The sequence below is a fragment of the Saccostrea echinata genome, unplaced genomic scaffold (genome assembly GCF_033153115.1).
Source record: "Saccostrea echinata isolate AGI-Se365-2 ecotype Australia unplaced genomic scaffold, CSIRO_AGI_Sech_v1 ptg000016l, whole genome shotgun sequence".
Taxonomy (NCBI): Eukaryota; Metazoa; Mollusca; class Bivalvia; order Ostreida; family Ostreidae; genus Saccostrea; species Saccostrea echinata.
Window position 1 is genome coordinate 18691467 of NW_026889765.1, and position 27041 is coordinate 18718507.

General features: G+C 32.7%; 1 long non-coding RNA gene across 1 annotated transcript; it reads left to right on the forward strand.

The window, feature by feature from the left end:
• On the forward strand, positions 1-25992 carry LOC133188534 (uncharacterized). Its single transcript, XR_009721302.1, has 6 exons — positions 1-76; positions 2900-2995; positions 7028-7132; positions 7346-7443; positions 22256-22328; positions 24466-25992. It is a non-coding gene; the product is annotated as an uncharacterized LOC133188534 (long non-coding RNA).
• The last annotated feature ends 1049 nt before the right edge of the window (positions 25993-27041 follow it).

A 27041-nucleotide genomic window follows, 5' to 3' on the forward strand; every position in this document is an offset into this window, starting at 1 on the left:
TGGGTTCCCTGCATTTTCAGTGACAGAGAACCAGATATAAGAATGCAGGGAAACAAGCCTTGTTACAAGGTTTGAGGTTTGTTTATTTTATATTTTAATTTACACTTTTTTAAAATTATTATGCAAAACTCTGTGTGCAGATGAATATTTACATTTTAATGTTATAAGTCGTTTTGTGGTTCATTTATTTGCGGTGACTGTCCCATGTGTGTTTACCTGTTTACATTCACCTACTGACCTAGAGTCTTCAAAATATACCTTCTGTAATCATGACTGTTGTAATCTTGTTTTTATGTTAGTTTACCATATGTAACTTGACTGTTGTATAGATTTATAGCGATCACTGCAAGCTTTTAATATTTATGTGAAGAGAAATTTCAGACTATCAATCACAGGCACTTGTTTCATATACGGTGCACCCCTACTTATTTTTACCACAAGGTATCTAACTCAATTTTAGGCACCCTGCTTCAAGCTCGTATTTTGTTCATATATCAATCATTAACCTACTTTAAAATGACATTGTTCGCTTCATGAGACTTTTTTCTTGTCAAAAAAATCGTTTCAGACGTCTCTGGTTGAGACTCTTTATTGTAAACCACTCATTTATTCCTCGAAAATTACCTCGATACATTGTTAAATTTAAGACTTTAGATGGGATACAACTTCCAGTTGGGGTAGAATAAAACCAGAGACTTCCGAGTATTCCATTCCGAGGTCTCTGGTTTTATCCTTCATTTATAACCCCAACCGCAAATTTGTTTTGAAAATTACCTTGATACATCTTAAGACTTAAGATGATGAAAATTTCATTTTTTTCACAGGTCACAGGGTTTCAACTTAAAAAATAAAAATTCTCACCGTTAAGATATGTTGGAAATTTTAGCGTGATATGTTGATAATTTGCCAAATTATTATGTAATAAAAGGGACTTTATATGATCACCCGGCGCTGTCACTTTAGTTCAGTCTTCACAACAATTCTTTTTCAGCACATGCCCTTCGGGCATGTAGACCTATCATTTTTACCCAGCGCATTCAAATTTGTACATGCCCTACTCAAAATTCTTACATTTACCAGTATTGTGCTACCAAAAAAAAACATTAGGTATAAAGGTTTTATATTAATTTTTTCAGCATTGTATTTCTCCGTGACTGTACCACGTGTGTTTATTCACCGTGATTGCCATTTTCTAAAGCGTTTTTGTTCATTAATAACTTTTGAGTTGCATGCTGGTCATTTGTTGGCCGGTTTAGCTGAACTGAATTTCAGAAATGGGATCATGACTGTAGTGCCACAGTATGTGGCATCGATGAACGTCTCGTAATTTAGCAAGAAACTTCCAGAAAACAAATAGGTTAAACTAAACACTTCAATGATTAGATTGACAATCATTTGACAGGTCGTATCGAGAATGTAGACAGGCAATCCATCTAAGACATTACATATAGCAACGTTTACGGGAATAATGGGGGTAGGACAGAATAAATGGCAAGTAAAGATCGTACAATGAAAGAAGATTCACATATGCCCTCTTCGGACATGTAATTTGACAATTTTTACATGCCCAGCTGCAAATTTAACAGGTCCCTGGCATTGGACTCCCGGGTTATTTGGAAGACTGTTAGTTTAGTTTCATGAGGTCCGACAACATTGTTTCTCAATGTCTGCTCCCTCTACCCCATACACTTATCTTGATAAAATTATATAAATTATATTATTAATTACCCTGGTATATAAATTGTATAAACCGGTCTTGTTATAAATTATATAAACTGGTCTTGTTTATATAATTTTACAATGTCATAAACAGCTGCTTAAGTGCATATAATATTGTATTAAATGGATTTATATATAGGATTAGGGAAAGATCCTCACTTGATTATGCCAGCATATTTTGCTCGTAGGAGTTTATTATCTACCACACATGATCAATGTCACTTTTGGACGTGAATGACTTTTGACACCCTAACTTCAGTTCAAATCAGCGTTAACTTTATGTGACGTCTTTCTGAATCTTTTTTGGCATGTAACTTGGGTAAAAACAATTAAAGTACTCTCGATGCATTTGATTTCTCTTAGCCCGTTTAAACATTTCCTAGGTCTATACCAGTTTTTGCAGGGGCGAAACTATATAGAAGTTGGAAAAGAAACCTATCCCCTTTTTGACGTATTTGGTTTTCGAGGGGTGAAAATTTTCAATGTTACACTCAACTACATGCAACATTTATTATATTATACTGAATGTTTTATACAAATACAAATAATAGTGAACCTTGAGCGCATAAATCTGCGCAGTCACTATTTTTTGGAATATCACCCGTCGTCAAGCAATGTTGACTGTTGCGACACTGGAGGGCGTGGCTTCATTATTCAGTGGGTAATAGTGCTTTTTAACAAATGTTTCTTGACGAATCAGATTGATTCATTTAATATACCTGAAAGTACAATATTAATTAATTGTCATCATTTTCCTATATTAGCTTTTTACTGGTAATGGTTTTGAAATGATAGGAACATGCACTGTTCAAAAAGTCTTAAAATGTTGTTTTGGCTCAATTTCTTTGTTAGATTACTGTGTTGAACTAAGGCAGGTCAATTAAAGTAACATGATCCAATAGATTCCATGTACATTTAGTACTGTAAAGTAGACAAATTTATTGTTCTCACAAATATTTCTCAAATATTGATTTAATTTGGTCTCCTGAAGGATGTATTAATGCAATTGGTCTGCTTAAGGTATAATATAGACATGCATATTTTATTTTGAATTTGTATTATGTCATTCATTAGAAATATATGGATCTTAATTAAAAAACATTGTTTTTATTAGAATTTAAGATATGTATAATAGGCATATATTCTTCATGCTTTTCCATAATTAAGTCCTTTTTTACAGGGTCTCTGCTAGAATCATGTGGACCCCAGTGTAACACATCTATGGAAAGAGAGAAAATCTCAGCTCAAGGGTCAACATGTCTTTATTCCAAGAAAGGTAAATTGATAATTTTTTTCTGCTAAAATATTCTTTTATAAATTATAATATCAATGCAAAAGAATGAACAAACAACATACCTAACAACATTTTGAAAATGAAAGTGCAATAACAGTTAATAATTATGATCAATTGAATGAATGTTAATAATCCAATCAAAGTCCTTGTTGTATATCATTTTTGCTAGGGCTGTGTATTGAGCAAAAAAAAAAGAAGAAGACATTTTTTAATGCGATATGCAATATATTGGATTCTTTAACAATTCTGTCAAAAAAGTCTTATAAATCATTATGCATGAATTTTATAAAAATAATAATTGTTTTGCAACTCATTTTTAATTTTTTGTCTCACTGTCTTTAAAAATTACACTTCAAATTCAAACTTTTCTTGACTGTAAAATCAACATGCTAAGTAAAGTTGTCTATGTATTTTTATGATTTTGTAATAATCATCTAAGATGTGCTACCTCCTTAACGATTATATCATTTTTGATCAGTTTTAATTCAAAACAGTTAAATATAATCTTTGGTGATTGAAATTCCCAACTTTTTCACAGAATTACATAAAAAAACTGCCTGCCCAAAATGTATTGGAATTAAGTTATTTTTTGGATACGATATATTCATTAATCTAGATATGTATCAATATATTTGGTGCAGCCCTAATTATTGCTGGTTCATAAATAACTAAAAAATAAACAAATGCCAAATGTTGGCATGGTTGGCATTGCAACTGTATCTTACACATTCAAATCAGGCCATTCTTACAAGTTTTGAAACATGTTGGATTCTTCACTAGTGCCGCTACTACAGAGAAGACAGCTTGTTTATAAACTGTGTCATTCAAAGTTTCAGTATATATATGAGAAACACAACAAATCTGAATGCTTAGCCATTACACTAAATGATGAATCTACTTTATTGTGTTATTTATTGACATTTGACAATCATGATTTATAAATCATTTTGAAATTTTTAAAAACAAATTAAAGCAATTCCCATCAATTCCTCCCTAGACAAATATATTAATGATAATTTTTACAGCAATACCTTGCTGTAAATTTCAATTCAAGTGATTTGATTTTTGATTTTTTTTTTGTTTGTTTGTTTGTACATTTATGGTTAATTTATCCTTAGAAAAAAATTAATAAGAAAGTAATTTTATTAAAATTTTATAACTTAAATAATGTCTAGATTCATGTATTGAATCATAAAATTGTTTTGAGAGATGTATCATATCATAATGTCTGTGTATTATCCAAACCCAATATACCTACATATCACGATGTATCATTTCAGCATTTATTTGTTAGTGTTGTTTGATTTGTTTTGTATATGCCCTTTCCTGCTCAGAAAGCAGAAAACAGAAGTTCTTGCTTCATAATTGTCACTCAAGACCTGAAACTGTATTAGAAATCTGTATGACGTGTGAAATTTCATATTTGTTTTGACATAGTTGTTAATTTGTACAACAAAATGCAATAATACAACACAATTAATTTAATAGCATTAATTTTTGTATCAGCAAAAAAAAAAAAAAAAATATTTTCCCTACCTACTGACCCAAGTGTTTAAAGACTCAATCGGCAATGCCAAACCAACAATTTTTTAATTGTGGCCTTATCCACTGATATTTCTTTTGTTCTGATTCTTAGTTTCTTTTGTTCTGATTTTTTGTTCATTGAAAAAAATTAACGCCTTTTCTTTAATTCCTTAATTTTCAAGTTGAAGAGTGCATCCCGACAATCAGTTATGATGTTACAGTGTCCACTGTCCAATCCGACAACTGTGCAATCCAGCACACTGGACTTTCCGACCATTAAAACTTAAATATTTTATTCCCAAAAATTTCTTTATAATATATATAGTTTATATACTTTAAAGTCATGTCTCCCTAAAAAATGAGTACAGCAAACTACTGTATAACATGACAACACACAATTTGAAGACAGCATCTCGTCTAATAGAAAATGTTTCATTTCCGGATTAATATACACTGAATTAAGTGAGACTGTGCACATAAAAGATTTGCAGGAAGCAAAAAACTTCCACTTTAAGTAGACCCATTAAATTTTAAAATGTTAATGTTGTTTGATAAAAATTAAATCGCAATAACAATGTTTTAGAGGTACGTCCCATTTGTTTGAAAAGTCACGAGAGGGTATTAATAGCACAGTCTATCTTGAGAAGTTAACAATGCAGAAAAAATCGGAGAGAAATGTAGTGTAGAAAAAAAAAATAAAACCACTGTTGACAGAAGGTAGACAAAATATTTAATATCTACTGTTAGTAAGTAAAATGCTAAAAATTAAATTGCAACAACTCGAAGTGATTGGCAGTTCCATCTGTTTTGCACGTTTAAAAGAAATTATCGTATATTACTACAGAGTTTACTAGTGCTGTAACAAATGATGTGTCTCAAAGAAATGTTAATCAGCCGAAGGTATATTTTATACAACAAAGAAACACACACACACACACACACTTTGACAATTAAATACACATGTACTCTAAACCTAACGAAAATTTTTTTTTTTCTGTATGAAGTCACCTGACATTTATCATAATGCTCAGAAATATTCAACACTGGGTAATCCGACACACTGTCTAATCTGACATTGATTTTATTCCCCTTCAACATGTTGGATAAGACAGGTTTCACAGTATATCAATGACGTAATGTATGCAATATATAAATAACTGTCCCACCTGCCTGCTAATGTGGAAACAAAACTTCCCTCCATAACAAAAGAGTGCACCAATGGAGATCATTCGGCAAACCTCGGCTGATTCCGTCACCTTCATCAAACGTTTGATGAGGTACGAATCGGCCGAGGTGTGCCGAGTGCAATGGAGATAATCTCGAAACTTGTGTAGTAAGATAAACTCCTAACAATGCACCACTTTTCAGCATTTATATTCATTGCTTAAGGGTTTATTCTTACTAATGAAATAAGTTGTGGTGATGCCTATATTTACTGTAAGACATTTGTAATAATGAAGCATTTGTGAGATGTACCCTTTATCAGTTATTTACAAACAAGGCATTTGAAGAGGATGAGCACAGTGCATTTTTTTTATCTGAAGTTAAGGTGATTTTAAGCAAAAAACATTTCTTGTCCATATTTAGAAAGCAAAATATTTTGACTTAGTTTAAAGTTTTATAAACCCATTAAACTTGTTAAAAAATTAAGTATGTAAACTAAATTTTGAATAAAGAGTTGGTCCTCTGTGTAAAACTTGCTCTGTGAGCAAGTTGGAATTACAATGCCTTTCACGATTCCTTCACAAAAAATGGGGTGATGACCCACAATATTAATAAATGTAGATTAAACATCCTATTTATGTCAGTTATTGTATTAAATGAGCTTTCAACCATTTTATGCTTTATGGTTTTAAATAATATTTTATATTTCATAAATTAGACAGTGAAATTTGCAAAAAAAAAAAAAAATTATTGATTTTTAAACTATTGTTACATTTAGGAATGTGGGTATATGTACATATCCTGTTCAAGTCTTTGTGTATCACATTATATCATGATATACTTCAGACAAATTAGTACACCCGTAGTTTTGAATACAATTCATACATTGATTTCATTTGCCGCAATGGTCTCTTTAATATTGCAATAATGCATTTGGTCTTCCTAATGCATGTATAATGCAGGTACTGTATATACTCTATGTCCAACTTATAGGTGAGTCATAAAAAGATTAGTATTTTGAAACCAGGTTAAAACATCAGAGCATTGATTTGAAATTGTCAATTGATTCTGGCAAAAAGTTGTACCGATTTATAAGCGGGTCAATAGCAAATCCCTCCAAAATAACCTCAAAAAATACAACTGATTTATAGGCAGACCACCTTATAGGCGAGTATATACGGTATAGTTTTTGTTGAATTTTGCTAACAGCAAAACACTATGAATAATGAATTTTGGGAAAAAAGATTATTAAGTTTAATGATGCATGTATGTAGTATAGAAATATTGTTCATATGCCTGTACATGGTACAAATATGCATTTTACAGAGTGTACATATGCCAGAATCATATGGACTGCAGACTGGCCCTGGTGATTCCGTTAAGAAAAAAGAGGAAAAATCAGTGCTTGTACTCATTGGTCATTGGACAAAGGTAAATAGATTTATTTCATGAAACTAAACATGTAAATTACTAGGATATTAAAATATCACAATTAAAATACATGTACTGATTTATATATATATGGATATCAGTTGGTCTCCTTGATGCAGTTAAATGCATTTGTTATCCCTTTTAAGTGGATCTTTTAAATATTATGCAGTTTATTTAGAAGCTCTTTATTATCTGCACTGTTCACTTTTACAGGGTGTATGCCAGAATTTTTTGAAGAACAGTCTGAATCTGACATGGAAAAAATGAAGAAAAACAGCCTTCCTGTTTATAAATCTACATTCTGACAAAGGGTAATTTTGTTTAGTTCAATTAGAAGTGCACATTTAATTTCAGTTGCTTTCCTTAATGATATATTATAGCATTTTTATTCCCTTATGAACAATATGTATACTTGTAAAGCATGTATCACAAAATCTTCTGCAAACAAAGTTTTGGGTGTATATTGCTTGTTGCTTAACGTCCCTCTTGAGAATTTTTCACTCATATGGAGACGCCACCACTTGCTGGTGGAGAGCTGCAAATTTTTGTCCTATACTCAGCACTTATGGCCATTGAGCATTGAGGGATCTTTATCGAGCCAGCACCTACTGTGACACGGGACCTCAGTTAATATTTCTGTCTCATCTGAAGAATGGGTCTCCACATTCCACAGTGGGATTCAAACTCGCTATGTAAGGATCAGCTTCTTTCTCCGCGACTCTAGAGTAGACGCTCTAACCACTGCATCTGCTCTACTTTGGCAACTTTGGGTGTATATAAGCATGGTTGTATATAAGCATAGGAATCATCATGTCCATCTGTCTGTTCATGTGTTTGGCCACTTGTGTGACTAGCTTTTTTGTTCCAATTCTGGCTGACATAAATTGATTTAGGTCATCTAAATACAAACAAATTAAGGGAAATTACTATGGTATTGGGATGAACATTTTGGAATACTGTCTCATTGTTCCATTGTAGTTGGTCTCTTTAATGTTGTAATAATGCATCTGGTCTTCCTAATGTATGGCATACACTGTATGCATGTATAATGTTGTTAAAGTTGGATGAATGTAAAACAGTTCTTGCGTGATGACAAAGGTAAATAGATTTAGTTCATGTAACTAAACATGTAAATTACTAGGGTATTAAAATCTCTCGTTTTGAATACTGATTTACATGTGGAGAGTAGTTGGTCTCCTTAATGCAGTAATAATACATTTGATCTTCCTTATGCATACTGCATATTTATTTTTATATAAATTTAATGGCTGACATGTATGAGGGTTGATCCAAAAGTTTGTTGAATTTCTTCATATTTTATTTATTTATTAGTGAAAGAGGTTGAATACTGATTTAGATGTGGATAGTAGTTGGTCTCCTTAATGCAGTAATAATACATTTGGTCTTCCTTATGCATACTGTATATTATATAAATTTAATGACTGACATGTACGAGGGTTGATCCAAAAGTTCGAGGAATTTCTTCATATTTTTAGGTCACCTGAGTAACTCAGGTGACCTATTGCTATCCGTTTTCGTCCGTCGTCGTGCGACGTACATTAACATTTGAACATTTTTAGCTTCTTCTCTGAAACCGCTCAACCAATTTCAACCAAATTTGGTATATAGCTTCTTTGGGTGAAGGGAAAGGGCAAACAAACATTATTTTAAAGATTGCCTTAGCATGTCGTTTATTCTGTGCATTTATGGCAATTAATATTAAAATCGTCCAGACCTGTTAAAACCCATGGATGTCCACAAAAATGTTACTCAAATCAAATTTCATGTTAAAATTCGAAGTAAATATAAATACCTGTGTAATTGTATAATGGTGTAACAAATGTTTAAGAATGCCATATTTAAATTTCAAAAATTGCTCTAAATGTGCATGAGATAAATATCTAAATGCTGTGAAGAAGCACTGTGCTACAATTACCATATTAAAGAAGTGATTTTAATGAAATCTTGTTTCTAAAAAAACCTGTAGAAAATTTAAAGAAAATTAGAAATCACGATTCTTACCCCAAAATCATCAGATGGTATGAAAGCCTTCAAACAATGTGTTTTACATAATTCGCATTTCCAAAAACTGTGATCATTAATTTGCCGACCTATTATTGTATGTTCTAATGAAGGAGAATTCATGTGCAAACTTCTACATGAGAAGAATAAAAGTATTGCCGTGTCCTGCAAGAAAACAAAATCACATTATATTATCAATTGCAGATGGTGTCTACGTCTTTCAACTAATTTTGCAACGGCAAGAGTATCTTCTATGTAGTAACTGTTTTGAACCAAGACATCCTACTGACAACTAAGTCCATGATACAGAGCTTTCTACTGCCTTGTTTAGAATTTTACATGTCGAGAAATTTATGGTCAGTGTAATGACCTTGTTTGCAAATCTAAATCTTCATTACGTCGAGTTTAGACTTTCATGTGAATTTCATGGTCCCTGTCCCCCTGGGGCCTGAGGGGCGGGGCTAAAACCACCAAAAATAATGCAATCTTTAAAAATCTTCTTCTTTACTCCTGGACATCAAGCAGTCAAACTGTTCGCATCATTGTAATAAGCATTGAGCCCTCTACCAAAATTTAGAAATTCATGGCCCCAGGATCAGGGGTTCTGGTGCTAGGATGGGGCAATATAGATCATATAGTGAAAGTGCATTATTTCTTTGAAAATCTTCTTCTCTGCTCCTGGGTATTAAATAAAGTAACTAAGTACATAGTTATGAAAAGCAAGACTGCCTCTTCCAAAATTGTGAATTTCATGGCCCCAGGGTCAGGGGTTCTGGTGTTAGGGCGGGGCTCTATTGATTATATAGTGAAAATGCATTAATTCTTTGAAAATCTTCTTCTCTGCTCCTGGGTATTAAATAAAGTAACTAAGTACATAGTTATGATGAGGAAGAGGGCCTCTTCCAAAATTTTGAATTTCATGGCTCCAGGGTCAGGGGTTCTGGTGTTAGGGCGGGGCTCTATTGATTATATAGTGAAAATGCATTAATTCTTTGAAAATCTTCTTCTCTGCTCCTGGGTATTAAATAAAGTAACTAAGTACATAGTTATGATGAGGAAGAGGGCCTCTTTCAAAATTGTGAATTTCATGGCCCCAGGGTCAGGGGTTCTGGTGTTAGGGCGGGGCTATATTGATTATATAGTGAAAATGCATTAATTCTTTGAAAATCTTCTTCTCTGCCCCTGGGTATTATTTAAACAAACTAAGTACATTGTTATGATATTCAAGATTGCCTCTTCCAAAATTGTGAATTTCATAGCCCCAGGGTCAAGGGTTATGGTGAAAAAGGGGGAGGGGCTCTATTGATTATATAGTGAAAAAGCAAAATTTCTTTGAAAATACTCTTTTCTGCTTCTGGTTAAAAAGCAAAGAAGCTAAGCATATAGTTATGATGAGCATGATTGCTTCTTCCAGAGTAGTGAATTGCATGACCCCTGGGTCAGATGTGCTGGTGTAATGGTGGGGCTCTTGATGATATAGTGAAAATGCATTAATTTTGTTAAATAATCCTGTCTGCTCCTTAGTGTTAATCAGATAAACAAAGTGATTACTTACATGTATGATGAGCAAACTTCTGGTCCCAGGGTGAGAGGCTCTGGTGTTTCTAGGTGTGTGTGTGTGTGTGGGGGGGGGGGGCTCTATTGATAATATAGTGAATCTGTAGTAAAAAATGCATTATTTCTTTGAAAATCTTCTCTGCACCTGGGCATATCAGAGGCAAAACAAGTAAAAGTTTTCATAAAGATTTTTGAACATCTGGCTTCGGGGCCACCAATGTATAAAATCTCAGCTCAAATCTCAACCTCAAATCTTAGATTTCTGCCTCAGCTGAGATTTTCCTAAAACATCATGCCACCAACATCTCTGAGATTCGATCATCTCACTTAAGCTGAGATTTGAGAAAAATCTTGGACTTATTCTCGTTGTTATATACGACCTTTTTTTCTGAAAATGCATGAATTTGTTGAATCAATGATTGAATTTACCTTTTAGTCAGTTATTTATGCAATATTTTAGTGAATATCACGAAAAAACACATCCCACACTTCCTTCGTCTTTTATTTGTTGTTTCGAGTCATTCAACAAAGAGGATTCCATTTCGACATTTGCGACAATAAATTTTCATTGAACCCCCCGTAAAAAATCCCTACAGAAGAATAACACAAAAACATATCTAAACTTTGTAGTCTTGGTTCGTCTGTCGACATAAACACACAAAAACATACACCGAGGCGTCACTTCCACCATTGTGACGTTACATGTAGCAGGTAGGCGGATCAAGACTATATTCCCCAGACTGATTAAAAGAAATCATTTTTCTTTGTTTGTTATCAGTCAGGGGTGAGACTGAAATCCGTCATTTTTGAAAGATGATGGATAATCGTCATATTTACTAAGTACGTATTTTCGTCATTTTTGCCAATATGACTTACTATCGTCATATTTTCTTTTTCAACTTAATTCTTCTATCCTGGTTACATAAAAGCGAAATTTGAATTCACCACTGAAAGAAGAGTGTTTACGCAAGTTTCATTTCATCCGGGTCACTAATTACTGCCGACCACGTGCGTTAGAACATCAACATGGAAGGTGAAAGTTATTATTTAGCGGTAAAATGTCGAATTTTGGTAGAACTAATTCGCCATTTTTACATGGCTTTTAGCCCTATAAAAACATATAGTACACCGTCTGGAAGAATACGTACTTGTAGAGAAAAGTCTCGACAAAAAGTTAAAGCCATAAAAAAGTAGTGCGCCCCGTAAAACAAGCGAGATATTTCAGTGCGCCCAGACCCTCCATTTTGAAAAAAGACGGAATATCGTCATTTTCGTCTTCTTTCCTATTTAATGCAAATAAATTGACAAATAACTCTTCCACTCTTATTTTTGCATGGGAAATTTATACTGTCAACATAACCAGTATTGTAGTCAACTGTATTAGAGAAATGAAGTTCGTTTACGATGTTTTTTGTCCTTTTTTCGGTTGGTGGATCTAACATTTTTCAAAGAGAGGTAACTCGGTATTCTAGAAACACTCTAAATTTTTATAACTGTTTTTCGTCATTTTCTTAAAAATGACGAGTTTAAGTCATAATAAAAATTTTATTTTATGGATTAAAATCGTCATTTTAAAAATGACGGATTTCAGTCTCACCCCTGACTGGTTATATATGTTAGATATATCTATAATTCTTAATTCTCCATAGCAAAAAAAAAAAAAAATATGAGTCATAGGGACTATTTAAATTTAGAATAAACCTGAGTGAATTTTTTTTCTAGCAGATCCACAAAAAAAAAAAATGCTCAGTAGGCCTATATCATGTAAATTTCTCACATGCTGTAATAAATTTCGCGAGTATACCATAATTGTGGAAAAACAGCAAACATATCCAGGAGCAGGTAACATACGCATGCTTAGTTTTACAGGATTTAATATATCAAGGAAATTTCTCGAGGAACTGTTTAATTGTTGGTGAATTTCAGCTCATATCCCCCCAGAAGGAAGAAAAACCGGCTGAAATTTGAACTAAGGGCATGTATAGGGAAGCCGCAAACTAACACATCGCATTTTTCTACGATCCCCTGTGTCAAAATGTCTCGGAAAGTCTTCTTTTTTTTTTTTTTTGATAAATAATAAACAACGAATATAGCACCACTTGACAAATAATCATCGTTACATTGAAAACCCAAATCAATCTCGCATACGCTCATTGAGTAATGAGAAACTGATTAATTTCTAATTGTATCGTAAATAAAAGATTCACTGCGTAATGATGTAATTTTTTAAAAAAAAAAAAAAAGAACCTACGGATCATACTTTTTTGCTTCAAAATGTAAGTTGTCGTACTAAAAAATACTGTTTGTTAAAAAAGAATCTATTCTTGCAAGTACTATAGCTAGCAAGTACATTTGAATAGATGCAGTCCTTCTTGTGATTTATACATGTATTTCAGAATGGTCATAAGTCAAGTTTATTCTTATAAATAATATAAATGGTCAAGGATTTAAGTACGCACAATACATTGTGAGTATAAAGTCGATCCAAATTCTCAATCAAGAATTTTATAGATTTAATAAAGAACCAAATTAGACAGACTGCTATCATCTGTAATAAATAAATGGCGATTTACATATTATTTCGAAAGAACAGAAGAATTTGTACATGAAATTCTAGACAGATTTCTTTTAATATTTCGTGTAATATTTACCTTAATAAATAGTAAAATATAACTTCCTGGGAAAAAAATACGGGACCGAAGAGTTTTGATATTTTATCTAGTCATATTTCCTTTTCTGATATACATGAACATTGTGAATTACATGTAATAAAAATGTCTTGTCACAAATAGCTCATTTAAATATGAATTAAATTAATTATATTAATTCCTGTACGAATGAAGATATAAATGTTATGTACGAACGTGCCACTAGAATATTCTATTCTTTATTTTTTTCTTTATTTATTTTTTTCTTTTGGTAAAGTTTAAAGTGCTTGATTCCATGCGTGGACAATATTAATATAATAAGAATATTTACATGCGCGTAATTAACCCCCCCCCCCCCCCTTCACAGGATAATCAAGTTTTGGGAGAAATTAACATCCTTTCTGTGCTTGTATGTTAATTTTCGTGTATTTATTGATTAAAATGTGCACTGTCACAACATTTGCGATCATTTTACCATAAAAAAAAAATTGTGAGATTTTGTTTGAGACTGGTATACATCAATCTCAAGATTTTCTGAGAAATCTCAGAATTTTTTCTCAGCTGAGTCGGAAAAAACGTTGGTGGCACGCATGTTTGAGAAAAATCTCAGACGTGAGAATCACTGTAAATAATGTACTTGAAAGGTTAATAGTATAAGAGAATTATGCAAGGTTTTTTATCGTATAATACAAAAAGTACTTTCATAGTTTTAATGATCAGGTAGACTTGTAAGTAATAGATGAATAAAATTGAGACAAAAATAACTTGTCTTATTCAATGTTCATCAAAGACCAAAAGAGTCCAATGTAAGAGATTTTCAACAAGGAATTAAAATACCGGGTAGTACAGAAGCACTAATAGTTTGTTAATAACTGTATGGTGATAGTGATAAATGGGGAACAGATTAGAACCTAATTTATGAACTGTTCATGAACACTAGACTAATTATTTTGTTGATCCTGATCACCCTATTTTTCTTGCTTTTGGGCAACAAAGCTTCACCTTTCAGTTCATTTTATACTCTGTGGATCCTCTTAATTGTTGTATTATAATCAGATGACCGTTAAGGCCCTTGGGCCTCTTGTATTTATTTATTAGGCCAAAGTTTTTATTTTTTTTGGTTTACGATTTTCTGTCTCAAAAAAATGCATTGGGTGGTCGAAAAATAAAAATAAAAATAATTTAGGATTCAACAATTTCATTTTAAAATACCAGCAATGTTTATTTTAATAAAAATAATACACGTCAATACACGTAGTACTTTTAAGTTTTATTGTCTAGATCACATAACTCTTTTTATTTAATTTTAATTCATTTCTAACTTTAGACTGAATGTCATTTTCATTTAGTTCTGATTTTTGTATGTCAATCAGTGCTTGGTTCATGATGTTCAACTTCTTTAATGCTCTTCAGTGATATGTGATGTGTTATAAACCTCAGTATCCCCACAAACTAAAAATATGGATCCAAATTTAACTAAAGTTTAATTTAGATTGAAGAAAAATACAATTTAATTGTTTAACGATATTAAAAGTAATTGACGTTCAAAATAAAGGTTAATTATAATAATTTGATCATGCATGGATTTATCTCCCTATTTTGGGAAATGCCATTTTTGGGGAATGGGTAAACAAATTATTGTCTATTTGATGAAATTGGAAAAAAAATTTAAAATGTTGCTAAATCATGTATTCAGGGGTAATTCATTTAACATTTCAGCATGAACTCTAATTTGGGCAACCAAACGACAATTAAATATGATCCATCTTAATTCATCATACAAGATCAATTATGAATAATAGACTAATAAAAGTAAAATGGACTTCAATGAGTATAAAGTATTTATAAAACTTATGGTTGTACATGTACATGTGTGTATGAGATTTCAATTTAGGTCATTATAGTGAATCTGTTTCTGGAGATTATAAACCTCCTGCAAAAATTATACTAAGTACACATTTTCTAAAAGTCCTCTTTTAATATGTATTAATGCATTGAAAATATATTTTTCTATCTGAAATAATGCCTAAAGTCCTTACCATTCACTCGCAGATCAATTGAGTAGGTGGAAATAACTTAATAAATGTATATAATTACACAATATCATCATTTTTAGAAAAATGGAGGAAATTCGGATTAAAAGTTGGCGATGTTTTACAGTGTTTTTAAACATGTGTTATGACTGTAGCTTTAATAAATGAGTTAAATAGATGAAAAATACAGACAATCTGACATTTTTACTTTGTGTTTTTCCAAGATAATTAAAAATAAAAGCATTGTTCAGTGTTCACCAACTGGGAAAAATACTGCCAAATTGGGAAAAACTGAACTCATTTTCAATTGGGAATGGGGCCGAATTTCGGCCCCTGAGAAGGCACTGATAAATCCCTGTTATCTATAGGTGTATGTCTGTTAGGTCGATCAGGGTTGGGCATACACTCCTCAATATTACAGTATGAATTTAGCCAATTGAGACATTGCAATTGGGGAAAGGGATCATGCATCCAAGATTTTATTCACTTTTCCATGCAGAAAAAGTTCTTTAAGTGTGTGTCATTGCTTTCAGTGAGGAATTACCTTGTTACATGACAGAACCGCCATTTCTGGTTTGCACATGTGTTTATTTACGGTCACCTAAATGTTTGTAAAGTTCTATATAATTTATAAACGCTTATTTGACTAAGATGCATTCTAAAATTTAAAACCCACCAGCTCAGCTGAGAAAAATCCGGAAAAATATGTCGGAAAAAGACATTATTTTTATTTTCATGATTGGTGAAAATTAGGGTCGGCGGAATCGTAAACCAAGTGAAAAAAAAACTTTGGCCTTAGTGAAATTGGTTGAATACTGATTTACATGTGGAGAGTAGTTGGTCTCCTTAATGCAGTAATAATCAGGGTTCTCCACATTTGAAAATTTAACCATGGAGGAAGCTGCGCGAAGGCACAATGCGACCAAAAACACGAATGCATGTTAGATTTCCTAACCTTCATTAATCAATGATTGGTTAATTCACAAAACTTAACCACTGCAGCACAAAAAGTTGAAATAACCAATAATTTTTTAAGCTAAATTAAAAATAAAAAAGGATTTATATCTTAATGACTCTACAAATGTACCAAAATTGTCCAAAACTGTAGGAACATTTTGAAGGAATTTCAAAATAATATTTTGATAGAGTAACCATGGCAACAGTATTCAAAAACTGATATACAGAATTGATGTTTCCTGTTATATAAAACGTTTTATTTAAATATGACTAAAACTGATGAATTGGTAGTAATTTAAAAAAAAAAGTTAATAGACACACAAACAAACGAAAGCCGACATCCTACTAATGCCTAAGCTTTTTTTAACTGCATGATCTATGAAAACTTACTGGTGGCATACATGGTAAAGTAACTTAGTATAACCAGGGGCATTAATTTGCATTACTGTAATTTTGCTTTCACTATTCTGTCTTTTTCTTAACGTTATTTTTTCTACATATTGCATTTTCGCTTAGTTTCCTCCATTGTTTATTCCTCCACGTGCCCGTGCTAAAAATAGCGCCACGCGAAGTTTCATAAAAACGGGAGGTAACTCTAAAACTAAGACGACGATTGGCACTTACGTACATTTTATCAGAAAGATAATAAAGTTAATACTTAAAAACAAAGCATGAGGAATTGATTAAATACAAAGAATAGGAAATTTTGAAAGGGCTCATTTTTTTCTGGGCATACCTACTGCTCATTATGATCTGTTATCATATAGTGAACACGTTGGAATTTCCCGAAATTACATGTTTGTGTACTACAGGATAATTAATTCTCAAGATATTGATCTTCAGCTGATTGACCATCCATTGTCACGCTTCACAGCATAGTCGCCGATCAGCGACCGTGTTTGTTTAGCACAGCCTGCTTTCCCTCGAGGCATGCCAGATGCATGGCAGTCGTAGTATAAACACAATTAACTACTCAAGTCATTAAAAAGTAGGTGTAAATACTAAAATGCAATAAAAATTTAACCATGGCGGCCGCCGATTTTAACCATGGCGCAGCTCGTTTAACCATGGCGCACATAAATTTAACCATGGCGGGCCGCCATGGTAAAACCCCTTGTGGAGAACCCTGAATAATACATTTGGTCTTCCTTATGCATACTGCATATTATATAAATTTAATGACTGACATGTATGAGGGTTGATCCAAAAGTTTGTTGAATTTCTTCATATTTTATTTATTTATTAGTGAAAGTGGTTAAATACTGATTTAGATGTGGATAGTAGTTGGTCTCCTTAATGCAGTAATAATACATTTGGTCTCCCTTATGCATACTGTATATTAATATAAATTTAATGACTGACATGTACGAGGGTTGATCCGAAAGTTCATGGAATTTCTTCATTTTTTATTTATTTATTAGTGTAAGTGGTTGAAAATTATAAATAAGAATTATATAGACACTTGTTGAATTTTTTTAATAAACAATATTTTAAATATTTATGATAGTAACTCTATGGCAGTTGCCATAGCAAAGGATGTTTTAAAATGCAGGGGAGACATTTACTCGTTCATTATCATTTTAATTCTTAATACGTGAAATAAGAAAAATCCTGCACTAAGTGGCAAATAAAACGAAAATTTTGTCATAATTACGATTGCTTGACCACTAATATACCTTTCTGTGAGAGTTTTACTGATTTAACTTGATATTTAGATTATTAGTTGATGATTTCTTGTTCATATTTTAATTGTTAGAGAACATCACATTTTGGTCAAGTTATAAGTTTTGTTAAAATCTTGGGAACACTCTGACTTAAAGGGGTATACTACTGATACAGGCTGGAGAAAAATGCATTAAGCAACTGATTTACCAGTGGCATTAGAAATTTACTAAGAAAAACAGAACTTCCATGGAGGTTGATTAAAGGTGTGGCCGCCCTTTTGGAGGGTCTGTTTTTCTCATAGACAAATTAAGCGTTGATGGACGTTGACCGCTGACGTACTGTGCTTGACTTTGCTTCTGAAATTGGAACACCATATGCAAAGATGGGGAGTATTTTTGAAATATGAGTGTAATATTAAGATAAGTTGATCCGTGTGAGAGGATACCAAGGCTTTTCTTGAGAGAGAAAAGGAGAAAAAGGCAGAATATTCTGTAGAATTACTTAGTCGAATTGAACATGAGGGTGAGATGCTCCTATAACGCTCCTATAATGTGACATGACATACTTAACTTGATGTTACGTAGAAGTCTCCCCCTGATTTTACAACTATCAATGTTCAGAAAGCTCGTGTGACCTTATTGGATTGGAACATGGTGAAAATTTCCAGTATTGTTGCATAAAGACTCCATATTATAAATATGCCTATTGTTTGCTTTCATTAAATCACAATAAAATTTTAGAGATAATTAAATTTCACAAACTTTTGGATCAACCGTCGTATTAGAAAAAAGATGGATCTATTAGATTGAACAGGTTATAATTCACCTGAGTCATTTAAATTACTTATTGCTATCTGTGTTTGTTCAGTCATCATGTTTCAAGTGTTGTCTGTAAACTATTGAACATTTTCAGCTTCTTTTCTGGAACCAGTTTCAACTAATTTCTCAGTTGAAGTATACAGACATAATATAGAAGTGATTTTATTGACTTTCTCAATCTATCCTGAATTTAAAAATGTAAATATAAGCATTTGATTGTAAATATTGAACATTTAGCATCTCATAACCAGAGTTGGAAATTACTGACTGCACGAGGTAGTCTGTTTTTCAGGTAGGCAGGGACAAACTTTAGATTAACCTTCGGTGGTCGAGGTCATTTAAACAGCTAGTTCCTGTTTTCCATTTTTTTCAGGGTATAGTAAGTCTATAGAAAATAAGTAAAATATAGTATATCAAAGGAACACTTCTAGTTAAAAATTTGAGTTGACCTTAGGACCAATATTGGCTTCAGTCTTTAGAAAAAGCTTATCGATGTATGTTCCGATCACTGACTTTAGGCCACATGTGTGTAGTTTCTTGTTTCTCATGTATTGCTTTAGTTCTACGTTAATGGTAATCTAACAACCAAGCTTTATGACAAATGAGATGGCTTTAACTTTTCAATTGTCAACTTCCCTTACTTATTTAGCAATATACCTTCATCACCTGCATACAGGGTTTATATCTCTCAGTTGATTTGATACGAAAGAGCATCCTCTATGTTTGAAATTTTTTTAAAACGAGGTAAGTTTTTGACAAGTTGCTGAAACAAGAATATCAGCAGTCTTGTTTAAAGTTATCATTTTGTAAATTCTATGGTCGATACAATGACCTTGTCAGCAAATACAATTTATCATTAAGTCAAATGCTGAGTGACGTTTTTCATACTTATTGTTAGGCCATTATTTACACACTGAATTATCGATGGATTTTTCCATTGTTTCCCAGTTGTGACAAGGAGCACATGACGTGTGTGACCGGTCTGCAGGGGATGCTTACTCCTCCATGGCACCTGATCCCACCTCTGATGTTTTGGAGGTCCGTGTTTGCTCTGCTCCTATTTTGTATTTTTTGATGGGCTTTTGAGCTTGAATACTGTTTGTTATCTCGATATATTTCATTCTAGTCAACTGTGTGTTCATATGATCCTACCTCAGTATTTACAGAATTATACATCCTTTGTATGAGGGTCATTCTTGATGTCTGACTGAGTAATGGCAATGGGACATAAAACCTTAACTGACCTTACCACATTCTTTTCTAATCTGAAAACCCTCATGCATTTTTAGCATAACATATCGCCAATGCACACATTTTTCCCAAGGAATGAACTGCATCTACTCTGCATAGAACAGTATCTCTCCCACTGGCACAACAGTACTATTACATGTCATTATGTTCTTGAAAGGAAAACACAGCAGTTATTGCTCAGCAAAATTCTTTTTCCTGACACCTGCAGTATCGAGTAACACAAAGTGAATGATTAGTGTCCTCGAACAAAGTGTGCTTACAATGAGGTATAGTTCCGGTTGATTGCATTTAGTTAAAGAGAATTTATGATCTGCATTTCTGTAGATGTCTTTTATATCAACACCAAACATGCATTTAAGGAAGAAAATATAAGTAAAATGCAAAAGCCTGTATAAAAAAATCAAAGTGCAAGGACAAGTGCACTTAAGGAATGCTTAATGGGCCCTTTTTCAGTGCTGTATTACTTTAGAATATATTACCAAATTGTTCTCTTTTAGTAATAGTTAAACACAAGTGGACATTTCTAATTAAAATCATGCTAAAACATCAATCAGCATGGATTTGAAACAAATGAAGTTTTTTAAATGCCTATAGATCCGGAAAAGTCATATCAAACCCATTTTGAGTTTCAATCGTTTATTTAAATCAAGGGGAGGAGGCATTTAAATCTTAAATCAGACACTTGAACAATCTGATGGTGGATCATTGACAGGCACATTTGCCGAATGATACTTCTTGCGCTATTTTACCCGAGAAAAAAATTGAATGAAGTTGTATAGATGCCTGTATCCATAGTGATCAAACTATGAAATTGGTACGCTTGCATTTGAAATAATGCAGTAAGTATTAACATTAGTTCCTTTATATTTTAAAATGAAAAAAGGTGTATTTGGGTGGCTTTCAATACTGGTACCATTGTCTTGCTTGAATGTTAAAAATGTTTGACACTTTTATTTATGATGACATTTTATCGACACTAAACTCTCTTAACCCTTCTGTGTTCCTAACCCTCCCGTTTTCCTAAAACCAAATACATGTACATACAAACTTCTCTATGCGGCATGACTTTGATATAATGATACAAAACGTGGCTATGCTTTACAGTGAGCATCTTTGAGGAATGTTTACCTGGGTAGAACTCACGTGACTACTGGTATTTTAAATAATTTATTCCATGGGTGGGTTCAACATAGCTAGATCATACAGGTAAATCTAAGCTCTTACTTGCTATAGGAAAAACATTGAACTTTTCATACATTTTTTTAATATTTTAAGTACAAGCCTAATCTTGTACAAATTTCCTACTTTCACACAAGTTTTATAAATGTATAATGCGTTTTTTGTCAATCACACAAGTTTGTACAACGTTAGGCTGACAATAAACAAAAGCTTTGAAATGAATGACTGTCCTCGATTTACTATAGAAAATCACGAATGTTGGCTGACCCCTACTACATTGTATGGCTTTGCTCTTTGTATATTCATGAATTTCAGCAATAAAATTTGTTGAATTTAGGGTTTAGATATCAATTAATGATCTGAGATGGAAAATTAAGCTTAATTTGATTCTTCATTTTTTCACATTTTACCGGGGCCCATAAGTGCACTCGTTCTTTAGTGTTTATACAGGTAAAAAGTTTGAAAAAATAAAAATGTGCCAACAAATGGATTCGAACCAGGACACTAAAAATGTTCATGGTGAGAGTCTGCGGTCTACCATTCTGGGCTATGCTGACTATGAGGACATTTGTAATAAATATAAACCAGTAAGATAGAAATAGGTTTTCACGTTTTTTGTAGTTTTTTTTTTATATAAATCTAAAGCAGGGGTACGTGCCCCTAAAAAAAACCTTGTTTTAAATAATTGCTTAAATCAAAATCTATCAAAATTTCATAATTTAATTTAGGGGCAGGCAAAGGGTGATTATATTGCATCTATCGGGTATAAATTTTCTTATCAGAAAATTGTAGAGATATGCAAGGTTAATTAATGACAACATTTATTTTTCCTTTTTGCCTAATACTTTTATGATTTTCACTAATAAATTGATGATTGAAAAAAGCCTTTAATGTGACTGCTGATTTTATCTCCATCTGTTAATTTTTAACACCTTTTCTCGTGATTATAGGAGATAGAGAACAGATTATGATTTCTAACATTTAATGTTACAGATCATTTCCTTGAGATAGGTGGAACCAACAGTCAAATCCAGACACCTTTAAGAAAAGTAAAAATCTGACTCAGGTAAAAAAAAATCATTTACAGTTTTATCAATTAGTAATTTTTACCTTAATTAACTGGACAAATCTCATTTGACGATATACAGGTCAAGAATGAAGAGTTTAAAGCCTAGTAGGGATTTTGGTCAATCATAACAGGTAATCTGCAGCCCCTATTGGGAATTTTACACTCATATGGAGACGCCACCACTTGCCAGTGGAAAGCTGCAAATTCTGTCCTATACTCTGCACTCACAGCCATTGAGCAGTGAGGGTCCTTTTTCATGCCAGCACCTACTGCGACATGGGACCTCAGTTTATAAGGTCTCATCCGAAGGACTGGTGTCCACATCCCACAGTGGGATTCAAACCTGTGATGTAAGGATCAATTCCTTACTTCGTGACTCTAGAGCAGACGCTTTAACCATGGCGCCACGCTTGTGACTAGCTCAGTTTTAAAGAAATCATTCAAGATATTTTTTATTAAAACTTAATATGCTGTAAGATTAGTAAGACCTATTCAACTATTTCAAGGGTCCTTCGGATGAGACCTTAAAAACCGAGGCCCCGTGTCACGGCAGGCGTTGGCACGATAAAGATCCCTCACTGCTCAATGGCCCTGAGTGCCGAGTAAAGGTCAAAATTTGAAGCTCTTCACCGGTATATGGTGACGTCTCTATATGAGTGAAAAATTCTCGAATGGGACGTAAAACAATATACAATCAATCAATCAATCAACTATTTCAAAAATTTTTGACCTTTCCTGTGACCTTGACCTCACTTTCCTTTAATTTGCATCTTGCATGGTTTTAAACCATTTAAGATATTGTTATCTAAGGCTATGCATCTATACATAATTTGGTGAGAACTTATCATCTATTCATTTTTTTTTAAATTTTTATTTCAATTTTAAAGAAACTTTTCAAGATATTCTCATCAAACTTCATATACTAACACAAAATTTCATGTTGCATTACTATACACTCGGCGGGGCATTCATGGCCTATGGACATATTTCTAGTGTAATTTGCTATTTCTGTTGTTTGTTTACTTTCGGTCAGTAAGTGCCCCCAAAGGGCAAGCCCCAGTCCTATTTTCTTTTCCAGGGTTGCAACAGCGCCCCCTAGAAAAACAAGTTGCACCATCCAATCAAATCTTGTTTTGTGCTGCTTTATGCCAATGAAATTAAGGCTGGACAGCATATGTATTATATTCTGACCAATGGGGTTGCCGTATTTTCAAATAATTAGGATAGACTTACCACTTCAGCATTCCTTTCATCACTGAAGTGATATGCATGCTCAAAAATTGACTAAGTTTCATTTTTGTGTCAACTGCAGAGCAGAACGACACTTAGAGATCACTTTACCTGGTGTCTGTCTGTCCGTCTGTCACACCTTATATCTCCAAAATTTTTAGAGGCAGGGTTTTGATAATTAGCATTTATATATGTTTTTGAGCTCATAATACTATACTTTGAAACTGTATGAAATTCAGTTACCACAAACTTATTTAAATACTATGAAAATACATTGGGATCAGTATTCTACAATGAATCGTGTTGACTGACAAAGTGACAAAGTAAAGACAGTCTGAAATCTCTTTCCTCCGAGGATTGTTGGAAGCACCTACATGTGTATTAATAAAATGATAAATAGTTATTCATCATAATTTCAATTAAATTATTCATTTGAGGACTGGGGAACCATATTTTCTTTGATTGCCAGATTCTATCCCAGTCTTTTACTTTTGGATCCTTTTTTTTCCTTGCAGGCAAATGCATGAACCTCCATGCTAATATTGAATTAATAGCTGACCACTCTTAGATTTATTTACCTCTTTAATGAAGATACCTAGCAGGCGACATATACATTCCTTGAAGCACTCTAGTTCCTATTTGATTTTCACTAATATAATGATTATTGAAAAAAGACTAAGGTGCTCTATAGTGATCAATCTATTCATTCATCTGTCTGTCAAATACACATATCCCTTGTTCAGAATACAGGTGACTCTAAATACTTCAAACTTTATATTTTTTGATAAGGTACATGTAGCTGCTTTGGAACATCTGAAAGGTCTATTACATTATCGCTAGTTTTACTAGTTTTCTTCATGTAAGTTGAATATATTTCAAACTTTTAAATTTTTATTTTTGCCAGGTAAGAAAGAAATTCAGGAGTTCTTAAATTGCCCTCAGAGTTCTTGGATTGCATCAAACTGCTAAAAGACCTCAACAAAAACAGTGTCTTGAAAAAAAAATGAAAATATTCAGTGAAAAAAAAATTATGAGAGAAAAAGCCACTAAAAATCTTCAAGCCTTTGAGCTGAAATCTGGAAGTCAATCTGTGGACTTTACTGGTATGTCTTACTAATTAAGTCATCATTTGTGTATAATAAATACACTAAACTGTAAACACTTGTTAAAATGTATATAATCTTTAGATATAATTTGTAGCTCACAGACATCAATAGTTTCATGTAATTTAAGTAATAATGAAAATTTCCTGTTGTCTGGCTAGATTAGAAACTATATATTATTGTCCAATTTTGGATATTGTGAAATAATTCATTTAGTAAAATTGGGTATGCATACATGTGTGTACACTTACATGTAAATTAATTGTTATAGCAAATTTAATCTATCATTAAGTTGAATGTTGACTAATGTTTTTCATCAAAATTGTTTACACTGAATTGTTTGTGGATTTTTCCATTTGCCCAATCATGTCAAGGAGCACATGGCAGAAAATGCTTTCTCCTCCATTGCACTTGGTGTTTTTAGAGGTCTGTGTTTGCTCTGCTCCAATTTTGTATTGTTTCAATGGACTTTAAAGCTTGATCACTTTTGGTAATCTTCATATTTTATATACTATTAGAGTACTTGAAGAGAACTGTAAAGATTTAACATACAGTTTAATGCATGTATATTGCACTTTAAGTAGAGTGTATGTGGTTTAGAAATGTAATTCATCTCATAGTGCATTGAATTTGTTGAAAATTAGAAACTTTGTTGAAATTGTTTTAGAATAATGTTAGATTGCAGATTTTTTTAAATCATGCAAGTAAGATATTGCTAAATATTCTTAAGCTTTTCTGGACAGTCTAGATGAGTTCTTGCTATATACCTAGCATTGTCATCCCAGTTGAAATTTAAGGAGCAAGGTTTATTCCTAAGCTCTAACTGGACAAACTTGCATGGATTAAAGCACATTAACAGATTTACTTCAGATGCTTGACCTGATCAACATTTTCTTCATGTGTTTTTTGTTTTTGTTTGTTTGTTGTTTAACATCCCTCTCAAGAATTTTTCATCCATATGGAGATGCCACTACTTACTGGTGGAGAGCTGCAAAATTTGACCTATACTTAGCACTCAGGGTCATTGAGCAATAAGGGATCTTTTTTGTGCCCACATCAACTGCGAGGTGGGACCTCGGTTTATACGGTCGAATCTGAAGGACTGGTCCCCACATCCCCAGTGGATCTGAACCTGAGACTTAAGGATTAAATCCTTACTTGCGACTCTAGATTACACACTCTAGCCTTTGCGCCACATGGGGGACTCCACAAGAGTAAGTGTTTTGAGCAGTCCTATTCTCATGTAATTATAAACTGTATGTTGAACAAACCTGCAAAGATGATGTATGTTAATGTTTCAGGGTACCAATCCTTGATTTGACTTAGATTTTCTGCATTAATGACCAGTTTTTTAGAGAAGGTTCATTCAAAGTAACAATATACTCTTTGGTGATCAGTAAACATAGATGATGCATCCTGCTTCTGATGCTGGATGTAACATACATTTTCAGGGTTATTGAGCAGTTAAATCTAACCCAGAACAACTTGCATAGATTTTGGATTCAGGTGATATACATTACCAGAGTGTTTGTTGAGTGAGACTTTGCCTTACTAGTGGATAACATACTACCATACATTTTATATAATAGATGTAGCTGTTGTTCAACTGAATATGATAAAACTGTGGATGAAAATAATTTGATTTTTGTACCTTTGAATGTATTGAATTAATTTGTAAAAGCTGTTATGATACAAAGTTTGATATTTTATCAAAGTTTTTAGCATATGCAATCAATAAATGTATCAACATTTTTATTTTATTATACTTTTTACCCTGCAAACTTCTTAAAAACAGAATAGTAATGATCCATTCAACTGATACTAGGTTAGTGTCACACTGTACTTGTATATCATGTATATTGAACTGTAAATGAGAAACATCTAAATATGTCAAATCACAGCATGAATCATTGGATTATGTAAGAAGTGCACTATCTTGTGCTTTGGTATGGTATTAATAATAAATGTTAAACTATCATTTTTATTCAAATTAACAAAGGATATGCTTGAGTGACTGTATTTTGACTAGCTGTAAAAATAAAATGATTTTGAAGCATTTGAATTATTTTGATTCATGGTCTCTGCAAGTTTAATGATAGCAAATATGTATATTGAACATGGCATCTACATATTGCTATACTGGATCTTAATCACAACATTGAAATTTTATGTAGTACATGTACTCTTGGTTTCAACTGGTCAAACATATTCTTAAATCACAAAGAATTTAAACAAATATAGGTATGATTCAGAACTTCATCAATTAGTTGGAAAGTGAATGCACTCAATGACTATATGGTTTAAAAGAAGCTGGGTATAAATAGCAGGAAAAACTACTTGATTTCCACTGTGAACTTTGTGTCCTCAACAAAACAAT